We start from the raw sequence: 18,312 nt of genomic DNA, 5'->3' as shown, positions 1-18,312 counted from the left end.
AACGAGATTTTAAATTATGAATCTAACGAATACCGAAATTTTTGTTGCTGAAATCTGTGCTGTTACAAAAATCCGAATTATGAATTCAACATTTTTACGTATAAATTAATCAGTGGTGTAATGAACTGTGAATTAATATATCAAAGGAATGTTTAATTATGAGTGGGAGCATTAAGGTGCTTCTTTTCTCGAAACCTTCTGAAAGTTGCATTCTTGTTATTTATGTAAATTTTGCTCTATTACATTCATGATGCATTTCTATTATAAAAAAAAAGTGATGGTACAACCTCTGGTGCAATTGTAGAGACCCACTGCCTCGAAGAAGAAAATAAAGAGTATTCCGACAAGACCTTGTGGATTCTTACTGAACACTTTAATATTTTCTTCTCCTACCACCTCCTTTTTGTTATTATTATTATTGATTTTATTACATTGTGTTACAGTCGTATATAACACCTTGTATAACCCTGACCCTCAAAACAATCGTATACAACACGTTTTGACCATCAATTAATGGTGTGGTCACGGTACCGTGTACGTTTATGGGTGATCCTGGACGTCATGGGTTCGAATCCTGGTCTGGTCATCTAGAGTTCTTAGTGATTTATGGCTTGCATGTTTCTCCAGCATCTCGCACATGTGAATATATATATATATATATATATATATATATATATATATATATATATATATATATATATATATATATATATATATATATATATATATATATATATATATATGTATATATATATATATATATATATATATATATATATATATATATATATATATATATATATATATATATATATATATATATATATATATAGACACAATTGGGAGAGGGGGAGGAGAATGAAAGAGTTGAAAAAGGAAGAGAAAAAGAGAGGAGAGCAGAGAGAAAAGGAAAAATGAGAGGGAGTAGCAAAGGAGAGAGAGAGGGGGGGACTGCTCGTAAATGTAAGACAAACAAAAAATGGTGAATACGTTACCGGGGTTTTTCTAGTTATGGGTCGGTGAGTGCGTAAGCGGACAGGTTTGTTGACAGAGCAGCAGGTGTGTGTATATCGCGGAGCGTATACTTGTATGCGTAGACTCCCGAGCCCCCACCAAGGGTATGTTTACATCAGCTACACAAGTTTATAAAAAAATAACGTTCATAAAAATAAAATATGCCACGCACGCGAAATCGCAACTGCACTCTGAAACACGTGTTTATTCACTGAGTGGGGCTTGCAGAGTTGGGCTTGAAGTGTCGAGCCTCAGCGCTGAGATACCAGGGGGCCAGATTCACGAAGCAGTTACGCAAGTACTTACGAACGTGTACCTCTTTCCTCAATCTTTGACGGTTTTGTTTACATTTATTAAATTGTTTACGAGCATGAAAACCTCCCAATTAATTGTTGTTATTGTTATAAACAGCCTCCTGTTGCTTTCGAGCTCATTAACTGTTTAATAATTGTAAACAAAGCAGCCAAAGATTAAGAAAAGATGTACATTTTCGTAAGTGCTTGCGTAACTGCTTCGTGAATGTGGCCCCTGGCCTTTAACACAAGAGCCCCACTTATACAACGACCTCATACTCGGCTGTTTTTATTTAAAGTTGCTTTTAAAACTGAATTGAAATGGCTTGAACAGAATTTTATTCCAATTCCTTCCAACTTTTTTTACTGCCCTCATACTAAGAAATTGCTTCCGATCATCCCTGTAGCATCTCGTATTCTCTTCTAAACTTAGGGATTCTCGTTCTGCTATTGCTCCTACTGAACGTCTCATCCACATTTTTCAATTTATTCCACTAAAGATCTTGTATGTCACAATCATATCTACGGTATTTTTTTACATGGCATCTATTTCCTTCATGCTTTCCTTGTATTTAAGCCATTTCATTTATGGGATCCGAGGTGGAGACATCTCTCTGAAATGTATCCCGTAATGTGATAATGAAACACTTGTTTACTGAGAATTACACTACTGTATATGTAATGTAGTATTGCCTTGTAAAATTTATGTATATATGATTTATATTGTATTTTATTAAAAAAAAGATAAAAATGTAACTCTTTCTTTATAATACATAGTCATCAATTAAGTGTTGGGTAGTTTAAAACGAATGTCAAGGTTCCTTCTCTTGGCTACTGTCCACTGCTCATTCACCAGCTTCTTATACACAGGATTGTCCTGTTAATGTGTCCGCTTCTTCCACCCCGCAACACACACAAAAACACATGCACGCATACAGTTCGACCACAGCCTGGGAGAGATGTGCTCCAGGTTATTCCTAACCAGGGAGGGGTGTGTCCTAGTCGCTCTTAGCCTGGGAGAGGTGTGTCCGAAGTCGGTTACAGCCTGGGAGAGGTGTGTCCGAAGTCGCTCACAGCCTGGGAGAGGTGTGTCCGAAGTCGCTCACAGCCTGGGAGAGATGTGTCCGAAGTCGCTCACAACCTTGGAGAGGTGGCTTAGGTACCACCTTTATGGTATTTACCTGCAAATACAAAAATATTTTCGAACAGTAAATCAATAGCTGTTCCAATAAACAATCTAATTGTGCCATTTATTAGGCTTATTTAGACCTAATGAGGCGTCTGAGGAAGAAGCATCAGACTTCACTGAAGTAAAATAATTCCTTTCTCTCAGTCCTCTAATATAATAGTTATACTCTATAGAATACATTCTCTAACTTTTATTCCCCTCCCTCTAAACCCTAGGTCCCTATATCCCCCTCTTTTTCTCCTTCTCCTGCCGTCTCCTACTCTTCCCTCTCTGTGCCTCCACCCTTATATCTCTTCTTTGTCTCTCCTTTACTTTGTCTTTCCTCTCCTACCCTTTCTCCCTCCCTTGGCCCTCCCGTAGCTTGTCTAAGTTAGGAAAACTCATTATTTGTTCTCTTCCAGTAGCCAACACTACTTATTCAAGAAGGGGAAGAGGGGAGAATATCTTCTTTATACCTGCCTGTGATAGAGGTAACTTTATCTCGGTAATTACCTGGAGTAGAGGAGTTTCTTTTGGGAACATTTTGTAAGTTTTGATTGACAGGAGGGATAGAGGCTCTCTACATCCTCTCTCAGCTGGGAAGGGGGAATTGAGAGAGATAATGTGGCTGAAACAACTATAATAATAAAGCTCCAGTAAAGCGCATAAATAAATAACGTTTCATGGGAGCCAAAAAGGACCGACCTCAGATTAGGCAAAATTGTAATTAATTTTGTCAATAAAGATGTTAATAATAATAATGTAAAGCTTCATACGAGAGCTCAATAGAGCAAAGGATTATTACTTTATACCTAGCAAACCAACACGAGGTTCGTTTGCTATGTACATTAACCGGCCCAGATTTGGACCCGTGTATTAACTCTGACATTTGTTGGATCTTGTGTACTTCGTGAGTGTATGAGTACAAATCAAAGAACCTAGAAGCAGGTTAGCGTGTAAAGAAAATATCAATCACATATTATTAACTCAATCTGAGTAGGGAAGGAGGGGGGGAATCTACTGCTAACCAAACCGCAGTTAATAACCGCATTAATATTAAAACACCCTTTGTTATTTAGTCCCCCCACGAAGATGTACTTCCACGTACTCCCATATACTATCTTTAAATTTGCCGGGGTCACGTATTAAACACACTACCATTTCGTACAAAAGACTTTGCCAACCATTTATTTTTTATTTTTAAAATAACCAAACGCAACCCAACCAAACCAAGCGAACCAAAAACAAGCCTTTTCGTTTCATCCTAGCCTAGCCATAACCTAACTTATTTAACTGATCTCAACCTAATCTTTACCAACCAAAACAATCCTAACCATTCATAATCGTAAGCCCTACCCTAGTCAAACCTAGCCTAACCTAATCCATTCTAAAACAACCTAACCTAGCATTTCTAACAAGTTACAACAATTGAAAAAACATGCATTAAGTGATGCATCAGTGTACGACTTGTTCTACCGGGTGTTGTGTTGGGTAGGATCATCACCCACATTCTTTTTTTTTACTGATTACATTTTTTGTGTGTGGATAGGCAGGCGGGAAGGTTACTCAGTAGACAAAATATTCAAGTTCTTGCGAGGCAGGATCAGGTATAACATTTGGGGTTTACGGCTCATGCTCGGTGATGATATGGAAAATTTGTTTACTGAGAATTATATAAAATATATATAAATGTAATAATTTCCCCTGTATTTTAATGTAAATTTATTCTCCAATTTTTGTAAATCGTTTATAGGTAAATAAGTATAACATTCAGGGTTTTTTTTTTAAAGATCTTGTTCTGTACTACTGAAACACTTGTTCACTAAGAATTGTAATGTATAATTGCCTTGTAACACTTATGTATATGTAATTTATATTGTATTTTCTTAAATAAAGATAAAAAAATATCATATTTAGTTCAATGTGTATTTATGCTGCTGCCTCCAAGACAATACGAACAGTTACATAATTGGCGTCAAGCGCTATAGCTTGACGCAGACTAGACATAAAAAATCTACTAAAACCCCATGATGCAGGATGTTTAATCATACAGGGGACATGTAATCAGTAGCCTGTGTTGGCTAACTTTGGAGGCATTATGAGGATGTTGTCGAGAAGGTGGGAGTGGATAATTGCAAAGCTTCATACCGGCAGGTCTCACGGGTCTAATGACTGGACATTCAATAATGTAGCAGGACACAGGGCGGCTCGGAGCCAGTGTATTGCCTAACACCATGTATGTATGTGTGTGTGTCGGTGGATTAAGTTCCAAGTTGCATCAATTAGAGGTAGCCACAGATTAGAGAGAGTCACTCTAGCCTCATGAGTTCGACAATATTGCGGTTTGTTAGAGTGGCAGGCCAGTGCTACATAAAGTGTCAACGTTGTATAACCCTGACCCCCCACAACAGTCGTATACAACACCTTGTATAACCCTGACCCCCCACAACAGTCATATACAACACCTTGTATAACCCTGACCCCCCACAACAGTCGTATACAACACCTTGTATAACCCTGACCCCCCACAACAGTCATATACAACACCTTGTATAACCCTGACCCCCCACAACAGTCGTATACAACACCTTGTATAACCCTGACCCCCCACAACAGTCATATACAACACCTTGTATAACCCTGACCCCCCACAACAGTCATATACAACACCTTGTATAACCCTGACCCAACACAACAGTCGTATACAACACATTGTATAACCCTGACTCCCCCACAACAGTCGTATACAACACCTTGTATAACCCTGACCCCCCCACACCAGTCGAATACAACACGTTGTATAACCTTGACTCCCCCACAATAGTCGTATACAACACCTTGTATAACCCTGCCCCCCCCCACACCAGTCGAATACAACACGTTGTATAACCCTGACCCCCCACAACAGTCGTATACAACACCTTGTATAGCCCTGCCCCCCCCCCCCGTTCTAACAATAGTCGCATACAACACCTCGCATTATCACGAACATTACCAAATTCGAGGCTAAACTTGGATACAATCTCTCTCTGCTAATGAGTGTCACTCTCACTGACTGCACTAATGATCTGGAGCCAATGCCATACGTAATACAACGACGCTGCGACGACACTGCCTTAATGGGAGGCGACAGGGGACCCACTTTTTCATCCTGTTCATGTACTGCTGTATTCCTTATGATAATTATAATTTACCTCGAAAATTGGTGGTGTCCCTGAAAACAAAAATATCACAGCTGGGAAGAATATTTTGCACTGGGGACGAGATCTCAGTGGAGACAAATATATAAAATATATCACTTGGGCTGGACGGTAGAGTGACGGTCTCGCTTCTTGCTGGTCGGCGTTCAATCCCCGATCGTCCAAGTGGTTAAACACTATTCCTTTCCCCCGTCCCATCCCTAATCCTTATCCTGACCCCTTCCAAGGGCTATATAGTCGTAATGGCTTGACGCATTCCCTTGATAGTTCCCTTCCCCTTTTGAGTTGTAATGAATTTAAGAATTCGCTTGCGAATTATAGCAGATTTGAGGCATGTTTGGGGGGAAGAGGGGAATTGGGGAGTAGGGAATGGGGGAATGGAGCGTTTAGTGATGGTTGGGGAAGGATTTAAAGATTAATCTAAATTAAATTAATCTAAAATTAATAAAAAAGTGGGGGATTAAAAGGGGGGGTTGGGAATTAGTGGAAGATGGGGGAAGGAGGAGGATGGAAAAGAGGAGAATGTGGAGAAAAAATGGGGTAGGTGGATATTGGGAACAATGGGGTTCCCAATTATTTTTTTAATAGGATAATTAATAATTAGGTTTTTATAAAGAAAATAAACTGAAAGGCACGAGGAAACCAAGAAACCCTCTCAAAGAACTTACAACTAACTAAAGAGGCGATTATTACGGGCGTGCACTAAGCTTAGAACTAGCTAGTGACCTATATCTTAAACTTTCACGGCACTACAACTTACTTCAGTTAGACAGACGGCAACATACAAATTAGTTTCATAAACGTACCTACGGGTATTGCAATATGTACGGCAGTAGATTTCAGTCCAGCTTACTGTTCGAGGATGATAACGAAGTTACTTTTTTGCAGCAAGTGTTCGATTACTTCCAAATCTGACGTAGAGAAGGGAATTATCAGCTGAAAGCCATTCCGGCTATATAGCACTTGGAAGGGGTCAAAATAAGGGTTTGCGATGGAACGGGGGGGGGGGGGGAGGAATGGTGCCCAACCTCTTGGACGGTCGGGGATTGAACGCCGACCTGCATGAAGCGAGACCGTCGCTCTTCCGTCCATCCCAAGTGAGAGGGAAAGGGTAAGTAATATCAGAGCTGAATCGGGAGCCATTCTGTTTGGCCAGACACAAATGCACAACCACAAAGCTTAATGTCACTCATATTACAAACATTAAGATATCTTAACATAAATATAACACAATTCTGCAGCTTGATGTCAGTTGAGGAGTTGCGTGACTCCAAGACAGCTGAGCAGTGTTGCACAAGACACAAGCATCATGCTACTAGTTAAACATTATTAAAGATATGATGATACAAAAAATATTTAAAACCAAGTAAACACTGATGGTGTAGAGAACATAGATAGCTATTGCAATGAGAACATTTAAATTAAGCAAGAACATTGGGGAAATAAAAATTCACAAAATAAATGGTAGGTTAGCTAGAGCAAGAGCTTTTCTGTGCGATATCTCAGTGGAACAGTTAAAGCTACAGACACGGGAGAAACTTTCTGGGGAAATGTCAGTGGTGGAGTTAGAGAAGCATAAAGTTTAGTCTTGTTTGTGGTAGCTTTAGTGGTGGTGGTGGTGGTAATGCGATGGTTGTGAAAACATTTATACCCGCTGCTGGGGTGTCTTTAGTAGAAATGTTAGTAGTAATATGAGATGTCGTGTTGTAGGTGGTGGAGGCTCTTGTTGTGGTGGTGCTGGTGGTTGGGGACGGGGTTAAGTAGTTTTAGTGACGACTGGATTGGGGTGGTTGTGGTACTTTTGGTAGGTGTCAAGGATTTTGTTGTGGTTATGTGGGATTTTTTGTGGAATTTTTGCCTAGTGATGGTCGTGTTTGGGAGGGGGGGTGATCTGGTGTTTTTTTCTTTACAAACCGGCGGGTTCAGGAACAGACGACTTCTGTCTCCTGTTAGCAGGCGGAAAGCTTTCCCTTCCTATAGCTCATGGTATGCCTTACCCAATTGTTTTCCTCTGAATACGACCCTCCAATCGTCTAACAACCAATTACCCAATCACTGTTGGGTGAACAGATGCGTACAGTTAAGGATTGGCGAATAATCAATGCTCCTCATCGAGGACACGAACCCAGACCAAATCGCTTGCGAAGCGCCGGGCGAATATGTTACCACTGTGTATGGCTGTGAATGCCCGGTGAGGCGTCGTAGTTTGTTGATGTGATGTGTGGTTTGCTGATGAGCAGTCTTAACCCTGCATATATTAGCGCACTGCCGTATATGCTAAGAATATGATGATTTTAATTCCAGTCGATCTCTGTATAATGTCAGTGGAGGAGGGAGGGAGAGGGGAATCAGGGGGTGGTGCCTTGTTGCCTGGTGGGGAAGGTGGTTCTGGTTGATGGTTAGTTAGCCTTGTTCAGAGTAATGGTGATTGTGATGGAAGTGCCAGCAGAGTTGGTCATGGTTATTGCGGAGTTGATAGTTATTTTATGGTTTGTGTTGGTGCTTGAGGTAATTGTGTTTTTCTTGAGGTTTTGGTAATTTAATATGGTTATGACAGTTTATTTGCGTATATTTTGGCCAACAAGAATCAAGCCAGGTAGTTTGATCGGTTAGATTATTCAACGCCATATTTTCCTCAGAACATGAAATTCCAGTTGATTTACAACCACGTTTACAATCACAGGTGGTGTACCGTAGCTAAATATGTGGATAGTCGCCGCTGGAGTGTGTTAGTTTATTGTGTATCTCATACTCATCCTGAGACCGGTACAGCAGAGGATTAGAGAGGGTACAAAGGATCTTAATTAAATGAACAAATCCAAAAGGGCCATGATGAGGATTCGAACCATCGTCCGAGAGCATCCCAGACGCTGCCTTAATCGACTGAGCTACGACATGTGATGCATCATTTGATGCATTACGCTATTGTGATTTCTGTGTGTGATCTTAATCAGACTCTCAGCGGTGCCCAGTGATCTTACCCTGAAAGGATTGGAGCCCATAAGTCCTGTAATATTATTTAATATTTATATATTTTAATTTCTTGTAATATATTAAACTCTTTTGAAATCAATTTAAGTTTTAGTTGCACTCTTAACATTTACTGTAGGGACTATTCTCATTTCTCGTTCTCATTTCTCATTTACCAATAATCTTCAACCACACATAATATTTTGGTTTCGTAAGATATGTCTTAATGTTACCAAGTATTTAAATCTTGTGAAATCCTTGATATATTTTTCTTGCAGAAGCAAATGTGTTAATAAATACTGCTTGAAATTTCACATTCTAGATGCGATCAGGATGCTAGGACGTCCTTCACAATACACACAAACTTGGTCGTATACAAACATACGTCGTATACTGTATACGACAAACAACAGTCGTATACAGCATTTTATTTTCCCCTTACCTCACAACAGTCATATAAAACTGGGTACCCCTCGCACAATCTGGTGTCCCTACTAACTAGATCTCCAATAAGCTGGGTCCACTCTGCAAACAAGGTCCCCCATCCCTCTACAAACTATGTCCCGCTACAAACTAGGTCTCCCGTATAAACTGGATCCACCACAAACTGGGTCTTCTTCAAACTAGGTCCTTCTAAAAACTTTTTCCGTTCAAAATCTAGGTCTTTCCTGCTTGTTCTTCATGCTGAGGTGCATCTAATGAGAGCCACTCAAAAGTATCTTCCAAATAAATGCTTTGGCATGATTGGTGCTGGTAAAAAACTGTTCATTGCCCACCAATACCAGCATTCTGTAGACGAGGAGTCACAATAACGTGGCTGAAATATGTTGACCAAACCACACACTAGAAAGTGAAGGGACGACGACGTTTCGGTCCGTCCTGGACCATTCTCACAATCGACTTGAGAAACGTCCAGGACGGACCGAAACGTCGTCGTCCCTTCACTTTCTAGTGTGTGGTTTGGTCAACACCAGCATTCTTCATTTCAGTGTTCTTCCCAGTACAGTGTATTGTCAGTACACGACCAGGCGTAGACAAGCCGCTCAACTCGGGGACGACAACACTAGATTACTTGACATTAGTGATTTTAGCTCTGAGTTCTGACGACGTTACCAGGAGGTTCCCTTTCTCTTCTCCACTTTCACCTTCTCCATTATGGCGACACTGCTACTACCTCTTCTACGGTACAGTAACATCTGCTACAGTTCTCACCTACAACACACGTCACGGCCCATCATCATTAAACACTGGAGCAACTGGGCGAGAAGTCCAAGGAACAACTAGTGTTCTGGAATTATTGTGCTACGCGGTTAATTACTGTATTGTCATCACTGACTTGTGTCTGATGGCAGCGTTAATAAGTTGTTGAGTAATGAATCTAATTAGTATTGTGTAATACAGCTCCTTGAAGTGTGATCTCACACACGTCATGCTTGGTGAACTAGCATCTCTGAAGTGCTGATTGTGTGTAAGACTTTGTGGGGTGTTACGTGTGGAGCTACTTAGACAATCACTGTGGTCTAAGTCTCATTTTCTAGTTCGTAATAGGCAAGTATCTTGCGTATAACCATATCCCACGTATACGTTGTTAAAACAAAGGTGGCACAATTCAACAAAAAATCAAACCAAATGAAGGAACAATTGCTCCCCTCCCCCCTTCGTTCTCCTTTAATAGCAATAATTCCAGACCCATCATTGGATGGTGGACGAGCCGTAAATAGTTTCCCCTGATCCAGTACTGTAAGTTGTTAACTTGGCCTTAATAGTCTACCTCATGAAATTTCTCCCCAAGCCTCAAATGCTCATTATTTGTGTTAGTGTTCATTTATGACAAGCTCGAGCGAAGAAAACACTAACTATGGCATGAACCCCCCATATCTGTAAAGCAAATACATCAAAACATAGTGATAATCTAACCCTAATGGGGGTATAATGATTCTGGGTGTGATGATAATTTATCCCATAATTTATGCAACCTGAGGGAGTAATGTACCTGCTGAAGGCTAAACAGTCGAGTGGCAGCTGCAGTGCGGAGGTGGTGAAAGACCCTGATTGGTCCATATGGTCAGTGAACGAACGACACGTTGCAGCGAGCAATGAGGTCACACACACACAGGCTGATGGACCAGTAGTTCAATGGTGGGAGACAAGCAAGGACTGAGAGAGAGAAAAACAGACGCATGAGAAAAACATCAGGAAGGACGTAGCAAAAATTAAATAAATGCATCAACACGGGGTTTTAAGGCATGTATAACTGCGTTGTCTTCCATCTGACATCCTGGCCAGATGATAGGATTGGACCCCCTCCAATCCTATCATCTGGAAAGGGGGGTTGTTACCTAATCTGGAAGTTAATCACTGTTAATCATTTGGAAGAGGCGTTTTCCACACGGGAGCACTGCTGGATACAGAAGACAGCATGCTTGGCAAACCCTATTTCACGAAACTAGTTCAAATATACAATTGATACTATTCATATCTAAGTATTAAACCTGGTTTGATATCGAACAAAAAATTCTTCTGGGGGTTAGAATGTATATTTTTGGTGGTAAAAGGAGAAAACCAGTGTTTTAAGCTAGAGTAGAGGGAGTGTTTGGTGGGTTGTGTGTATGGTGATTGTGGCATGCTTAAGTTAAATTGTATGTAGTGTATTATAAAGTGTACTGTAAAGTGTATTGTACGTACGCAAAGTGTATTGCACCCTACATTGTACGTATGGTGTATTGTACGTAGAGTGCATTGTACGTAGGGTGCATTGTACATAAGGTACAGTGTGTGTGTGTATAGTTTGGCGAGTAAAGGACTGTATTCACCTAGTTGTGCTTGCGGGGGTTGAGCTTTGCACTTTCGGCCCGCCTCTCAACTGTCAATCAACTGTTACTAACTTTTTTTCCACGCCACACACCCTAGGAAGCAGCCCGTGACAGCTGGCTAACTCCCAGGTACCTATTTACTGCTAGGTAACAGGTAACATTGTGAGACTTTAATAGAGAGAGTACACGATTTTTAAATTACACCGCCGTCTGAGGTGCGAAAAGGGCCCCGACAACCGTATCAAAATGTTAAAAATTATTTGTTTTAAATTCTTGCGTTTCGCGTGTGAATTCTTTCAATCTGTCCACTATAAATTACTCTGATTATTTTTATGAAAAATAGGCAAGTGCAAGAAGTTTGTTTTCCTGTTATTTTCAACCCCAGCTGCACCAGAGGTCAACCAGGAGCATTATTGGAGCATTGTCAATCACGAAGAGTCTGCATGGAGTATTATTTGACCCTTTCCAACCTTAAAAGGCAGTGTGGAGCATCAGTCGAGTATTATAAATATTGAGAGGGGTGCTCTTACAGCATTATTAGACGATTCTCATTGTTGATGGATCTGTTTGGAACATTACTGGAGCGTAATGTTCCTTAAAGCATCAGCCTGGAGCATTATCAACCTTGAAAGGTAGTCTTGAGCATCAGTGGAGCATTCTCAACTTTTAATTTATTCATGGTTGAGTGTGTAGGTACGGTTCTTCATTGAGGTTTAATTTCATATTTTTTGATGAGTGATAACCTTAACGTTCAATTGTCAGATCAGTTTATCGTTATATTGTGATCGAAAGTTAAGAAAAACAGTTGTAATGCCTAATTACATCCTCATTGGTATATGCAGTCCCCCCCCCACCCCAAAAAAAAAAGTTTGGCTTTTGAATTGTCCAAAATGAGCTTGTGGCCCGGTTGTACGTGACTGTGCAACTCGCTATCGTTATCAGGAGCGATAAGACCACGCCGGCAGGAAAACAAGACCTTCAGGGGAGGGGGGGTGGTGGAAGGAGGGTGTGGGAGGCCATAAATCTGTCATTATCAAGTGCAGCACATTAATCCCGGCATCTGGTGGCCGGAGCCAGTAGCAACATTGCCTGCCAACTAACCTCCACAGTAACCTTTCTCTCTTTTGCATAGAAATTCCTTTTTTCTTGACTTGGATATTTGTTTTGGGGGTTTATCCTCCCTCGAGATGAGCGGGATAATGTGTGGACCTTTCGTACATCCCAGGACGATGCTAGAGAGAGACGTGAGAGCTCGAATAATACACCAAGTTGTATGCCGATCTCGCGACACTAGTCAGCTGTTGCAGTGCCATCACGAGATGAATTTACGAGCTCTGAGTGCCATGTGTGTAATGTCTCAACTGTTCGTTGTTTGTCAGTGGTTGGGGGATGGTATAGTCCCCAGCGACCTCACTGACGTCCACTGTATGGTCCACACCACCTATCCACCCACCATCCTCACCCAGCCAGTACCAGCATATCCCTCCACCCATCCCTTTCACCTCGCCCACACCCCCAACGTCTTGTGCTAGAATTATTCAATTATCATAAATTATAATAAGGTTTCACCACAGACGAGAAACTCGGAGGTTAGAAAACCTAACTAGCCTCTATGCAAGCCCCTGGGAGGTAGGAGGACCGTCTATCCCAGGAGGGGGAAGGACGAATGGAAGAGGAGGAGGAGGAGGAGAAGGAGGATTCAGGAGAGGGGGGGGGGGCGGGGAGGGATTGGGAGTATACTGTGCCATAAAGCCCGGGATTTATGGCACAGTGATGCGCGTGCATTTGTGCGTGTGAAAAACATAATGATGGGAGGATACCACTATAGAAAAGTTTATATGTGTGCAGGTTTTGAGTGCAGGGTGTTGTGTTCTGGGTGTGTAGGGGTGCGTTGTGCTGGGTAATTTGAGCGTGTTGTAAGTAGGGTGTTGTGTTTAGGGTGTGTTATGCGTGGGGTGTGTGTGTGTGTGTTGAGTGCAGGGCGTGTGTTGTGGAGAGTGCAGGGTGTGTTAGCCAACACTCTGGTACCTCTCACTTTTTCATTCAGTTCAGCACTCTACCATGAGGGGGTCAGTGTAAGGTTTCAGTTGTCTATTATATACCGTGAGATCTTGCCCGAGGCTTGTAAGCTTTAACACAGCCTTTTTCTCTACTCGTTTAAATCTTCTGGTATCAATTCTATTCCCAAATGTCTGTCATGCAGCTCTGTCGGTCCACTTGGGTCTCTTAGACCAATGAGCATATCAGGATCCAGCATGACAAATGCCGGGAAATTTTTCGTTGAGAATTTCGATTAGTCTCGTTACATTTTCCACATGTCCGCTCTCTCTCTGTAGTTAAGCCTGTCCTCATGGTCGTACACATGATATCTCCCGGGTATGGATGCTGTACACTCTAGACTTGTCCACGAATTACGATGTTGTATCATTCTCATAGTATGTGCTCCGGTATAGAAGCCTTAAGTGAGAGATTAAGTGAAGGATGTGTTAGTGTTAGTAGTGTGTGTTAGAGTATAAAGTGTGTGTGTGTGTGTGTGTGTGTGTGTGTGTGTGTGTGTGTGTGTGTGTGTGTGTGTGTGTGTGTGTGTGTGTGTGTGTGTGTGTGTGTGTGTGTGTGTGTGTGTGTGTGTGTGTGTGTGTGTGTGTGTGTGTGTGTGTGTGTGTGTGTGTGTGTGTGTGTGTGTGTGTGTGTGTGTGTGTGTGTGTGTGTGTGTGTGTGTGTGTGTGTGTGTGTGTGTGTGTTTGATTTTTATAGGTAATATGCTGAGCGCGTGTGTATTCAAGAGGCAGTGGGGTGAGTGAATTTGTTAAAGTGATTGAGGAGGTTATGTGCGTGAATTTCAGCCCACCCTTTCGAGTGGTCACAACGTCATAAAAATGATGTACTAAACTGCCTTGAACCGAACCTAACCGAGGACTTACCAATAGAAACAGCCCGTCAATTAGAGTATAGGGGAGGCCAGCTTAGCCAGCTTATAGATTACAATCATAAGCTTCTCCATTGATAGGTGGCATGGTTTACTTCTCACTAACAATTGATACAATCTGCAAGATATTTCCAGACATATTCTCACTATTGATTCACGTATCTCACCATCATGACCCGTCACCATAACACACGCATCTCACCATTCATGACCCCTTACAATAACACACGGATCTCTCCATTCATGACCCCCTTACAATAACACACGGATCTCTCCATTCATGACCCCCTTACAATAACACACGGATCTCACCATTCATGACCCCTTTACAATAACACACAGATCTCACCATTCATGACCCCTTACAATAACACACGCATCTCTCCATTCATGACCCTCTTACAATAACACACGGATCTCTCCATTCATGACCCCCTTACAATAACACACGGATCTCACCATTCATGACCCCTTTACAATAACACACAGATCTCACCATTCATGACTCCTTACAATAACACACGCATCTCACCATTCATGACCCCTTACAATAACACACGCATCACTCCATTCATGACCCCCTCACAATGACTCATGCATGTGTTTACATTCATGAGTAACTCACACCGCAGCACCAAAACAGTGTGAGTCATTTACATGCACTTGGCGTCAAGGACTTTGTCGTTGTCGCTTTTGATTGAGCTTATTATCGCTCATTTATTTACACATCTGGTGTTGATGGGGATTTATTTGTTGATGTGTGACAATTGTCGTTGAACGTTTTATTACTTGAATCAGATTTAATATTATAATAGTAATAACACTGCCAAAAAGAAGACAATAATATTTAGATAATAAAGGCGAGCAAGACAAAATAAAATGTTATAAAGCATTTTTACCATTATAATTTTCAAGGCATGGATAAATAAAAGAGAATAAGTAGAATGAGAAGAACGAAAAGATCACGAGAACAATGAACATTTATGAAATATTTAATACACACATATCCAGGTATTACATTCTACTATTCAAGTGGAAACTTTTCCAAGTAAATTGAAAATAATACTTGTGTTAAAAATATATATATATTGATAGTGTGAAGGTCACCGATACAATAGGGCAGACAGTGCCCGATACAATAGGGCAGACAGTGCCCGATACAATAGGGCAGATAATAATCGTCTCAGATATTAATCACGTATAATTAGAAACAAGATTCTCTAAATAATTAACACATAGGCCTAAACCTCAACCTTATTATATTCTGAGACAGATGACACTACTTTCTTGATTACTTCTCCCTCATGTGGCTCAGGGAGCCGGTGGCTGAGCGGACCGAACACTGGACGCGTGATTCTGTGATCCCGGGTTCGATCCCTGGCGCCGGCGAGAAACAATGGACAGAGTTTCTTTCACCCTGATGGCCGTGTTACCTAGCAGTAAATAGGTACCTGGGAGTTAGTCAGCTGTCACGGGCTGCTTCCTGGGGGTGGAGGCCTAGTCGAGGACCGGGCCGCGGTGACACTAAGCCTCGAAATCATCTCAAGATAACCTCAAGATAGATGCCCACGATATTATGACGAGGCATTAGTTCGGCAAGACAAGTCACAGAAACACAAGAGCAACACACAGCTCACACACGACTAACAACCAACAGCAACACGTGCAAAACACAAAAACAGCAAAACACAAAAAGCACACACCACACACTAGGCAAGAAGCACACGTAATACAAGCAACAGCCACACGTAAGTAAGATCAACATGCAAGCAAGACAAGGAGGTGCAACACACCAACACGCGTCTCAGCAATGGCAACATTTCCTGCTCTTTTCGTCTTCAAGAAGTTACGAGAAATGGCTCCAATAAGCATGGATAACAGGAGGGAACGAAGCCAGTAATTCTCTTCGTTATTTCAGTTTCGTCAGCTTTTTAGCGAGCGAAATGTGAAATTACGAGAAGGCACTAAGCCTCTATGACTGTATAGCACACGAATGGGATAGGAGCTGGGATAGGGCTGATGTCCAACCACTTGGAACATCGGAGGATCGATCCACGACCTGCAGAAAGTGAGGCTACCGACCAGTCGAATTGGCTCGTCTTTTACAGAGCATATGTCACTTTGCATAGTTGATCTGCATTCTCAACTATATTTAAGGTTTTGAAGTTGGTGATGGCAGATTATTATGGATAAGTGGGCGACTGCTTCATGTATAACGAGTTTTTATGTCAACTGTTGGCTATTTGGAGTTAAGATATACGTTTATCCCTTTTCATATGTTCTTGCTAAAGTGTGGATTCATTAGAAGGTTGTAGGACATCAGTCCTTGGCGTTGTGTAAGAATGATGTGATCCACAGCTGGGTGGAGAGCGCTTCGGATTTGTAGTCCTGAGGTTCCGGGTTCGATCCCCGGTGGAGGCGGAGACAAATGGGCAAAATGTTTCTTTCACCCTGCTGCCCCTGTTACCTAGCAGTAAATAAGCACCTGGGAGTTAGACAGCTGCTACGGGCTGCTTCCCGGGAGGTGTGTAAGAAAAAGGAGGCCGGGTCGAGGACCGGACCGCGGGTACGCTAAGCCTCGAAATCCTCTCATGATAACCTCAAGAAGATAACCTCTTGTGCAGTATATTAAATCCTCAACACAAACAACATAGAACAAATTGTTTCTCAATAACTTGTATTTTAAGTTACCCCAAGTGCTAGAAATTGTAGATAAACATCTCGCGGCTGACAAGATATTTATTTCCCTGACAATAGTCAAGAGACAATTGTAGCCAAAGCGATTCCTTAGTTGACGAAATTTAACTAGTTTTTTTTTTTCATGCCATTGGAACTTTCTGAATACAACCAAGAGCGACGTGACCTTTCAACTTCATTATAAACTTGGTCATGGCCTTCTTGGGCTCAACAAAGAAAGGTTTGTAGGCGACCTTCAACATGTTCAGTGACTCACCAGAGGAAAACTTCCCTTTCTCTTCCTCAAATGAACGCATTGTAACCTATTTTTTTCTGAAACTAAGGCGTTCTTCTACCTCGCGCAGTTCTTATTTGTCATCTAAGCTCTCGTTAATGAAGCTTCTTGAAATGCCTCGTTATTCCTCCACGTCTTCTAAATTGGTTATCCTCTCCATATTCTTGTATAAGTGTTGACATAAATTCTCTTCACATTACACAGTGTTGGTCTTCAAACTCCTTACACTTCCCCATCCGCTGTTTAACAGTCCCTCTCATAGAATCAATCATGTTTTCTCAGTCTTTGGGACTCTCTCATTCTGGTTATCAACATTATTTATTTACATGTTATACTATGTAACTAACTCATCAGTGCTGTAACTTATTTACCTAAACAAAATTTGGGGTTCATTGTCTGAACCTATTGTGCGCTTCCGTAACCTTATCTACTAACCCTCACAGGATAGGAATAGAGTGCATAATACGTGAACTAAGCGGACACGCCAGCCTCGGCAACTAGAGCGCAACTGCATAGTCTCCCGAGACTGCAAGTTGCCTGAACAAATTCACAAGGGCCGTGACGAGGATTCGAACCTACGTCCGAGATCATCCCAGACGCTGCCTTAATCGACTGAGCTACGACATGGTCAAATGAGTTGAAACCAGAAGTCCTACTGGACTTCCTTGGATCCTGCAGCCTCTCTGAGACACAAACTAGGGTTTTACACAATTCCCCCCATTTGTTCATTGATACATCACGCCATTGTGATTTCTGTGTGTAGTGCAGGATGCCTACTTCTACTACTAATCCTCTGCCTCGTAGTGCATGCGTTTCGCCTGCGTTTCTTCACGATTTACACGAGAAGAATCTCTCACTCCAACAGCGAGAGGGAAGTGAAAGGTAAATTAAAAAAAAAGAGTGACGAGAAGAAAGAAGATCGAAAGGTTCAATAAAAGAGCGATATGGATTATTAAA

Source organism: Procambarus clarkii, chromosome 57 (assembly GCF_040958095.1).
Source record: "Procambarus clarkii isolate CNS0578487 chromosome 57, FALCON_Pclarkii_2.0, whole genome shotgun sequence".
Classification (NCBI taxonomy): domain Eukaryota; kingdom Metazoa; phylum Arthropoda; class Malacostraca; order Decapoda; family Cambaridae; genus Procambarus; species Procambarus clarkii.
The sequence above is the reverse complement of the archived record's forward strand: the minus strand, read 5'-3'. Positions refer to the sequence as shown.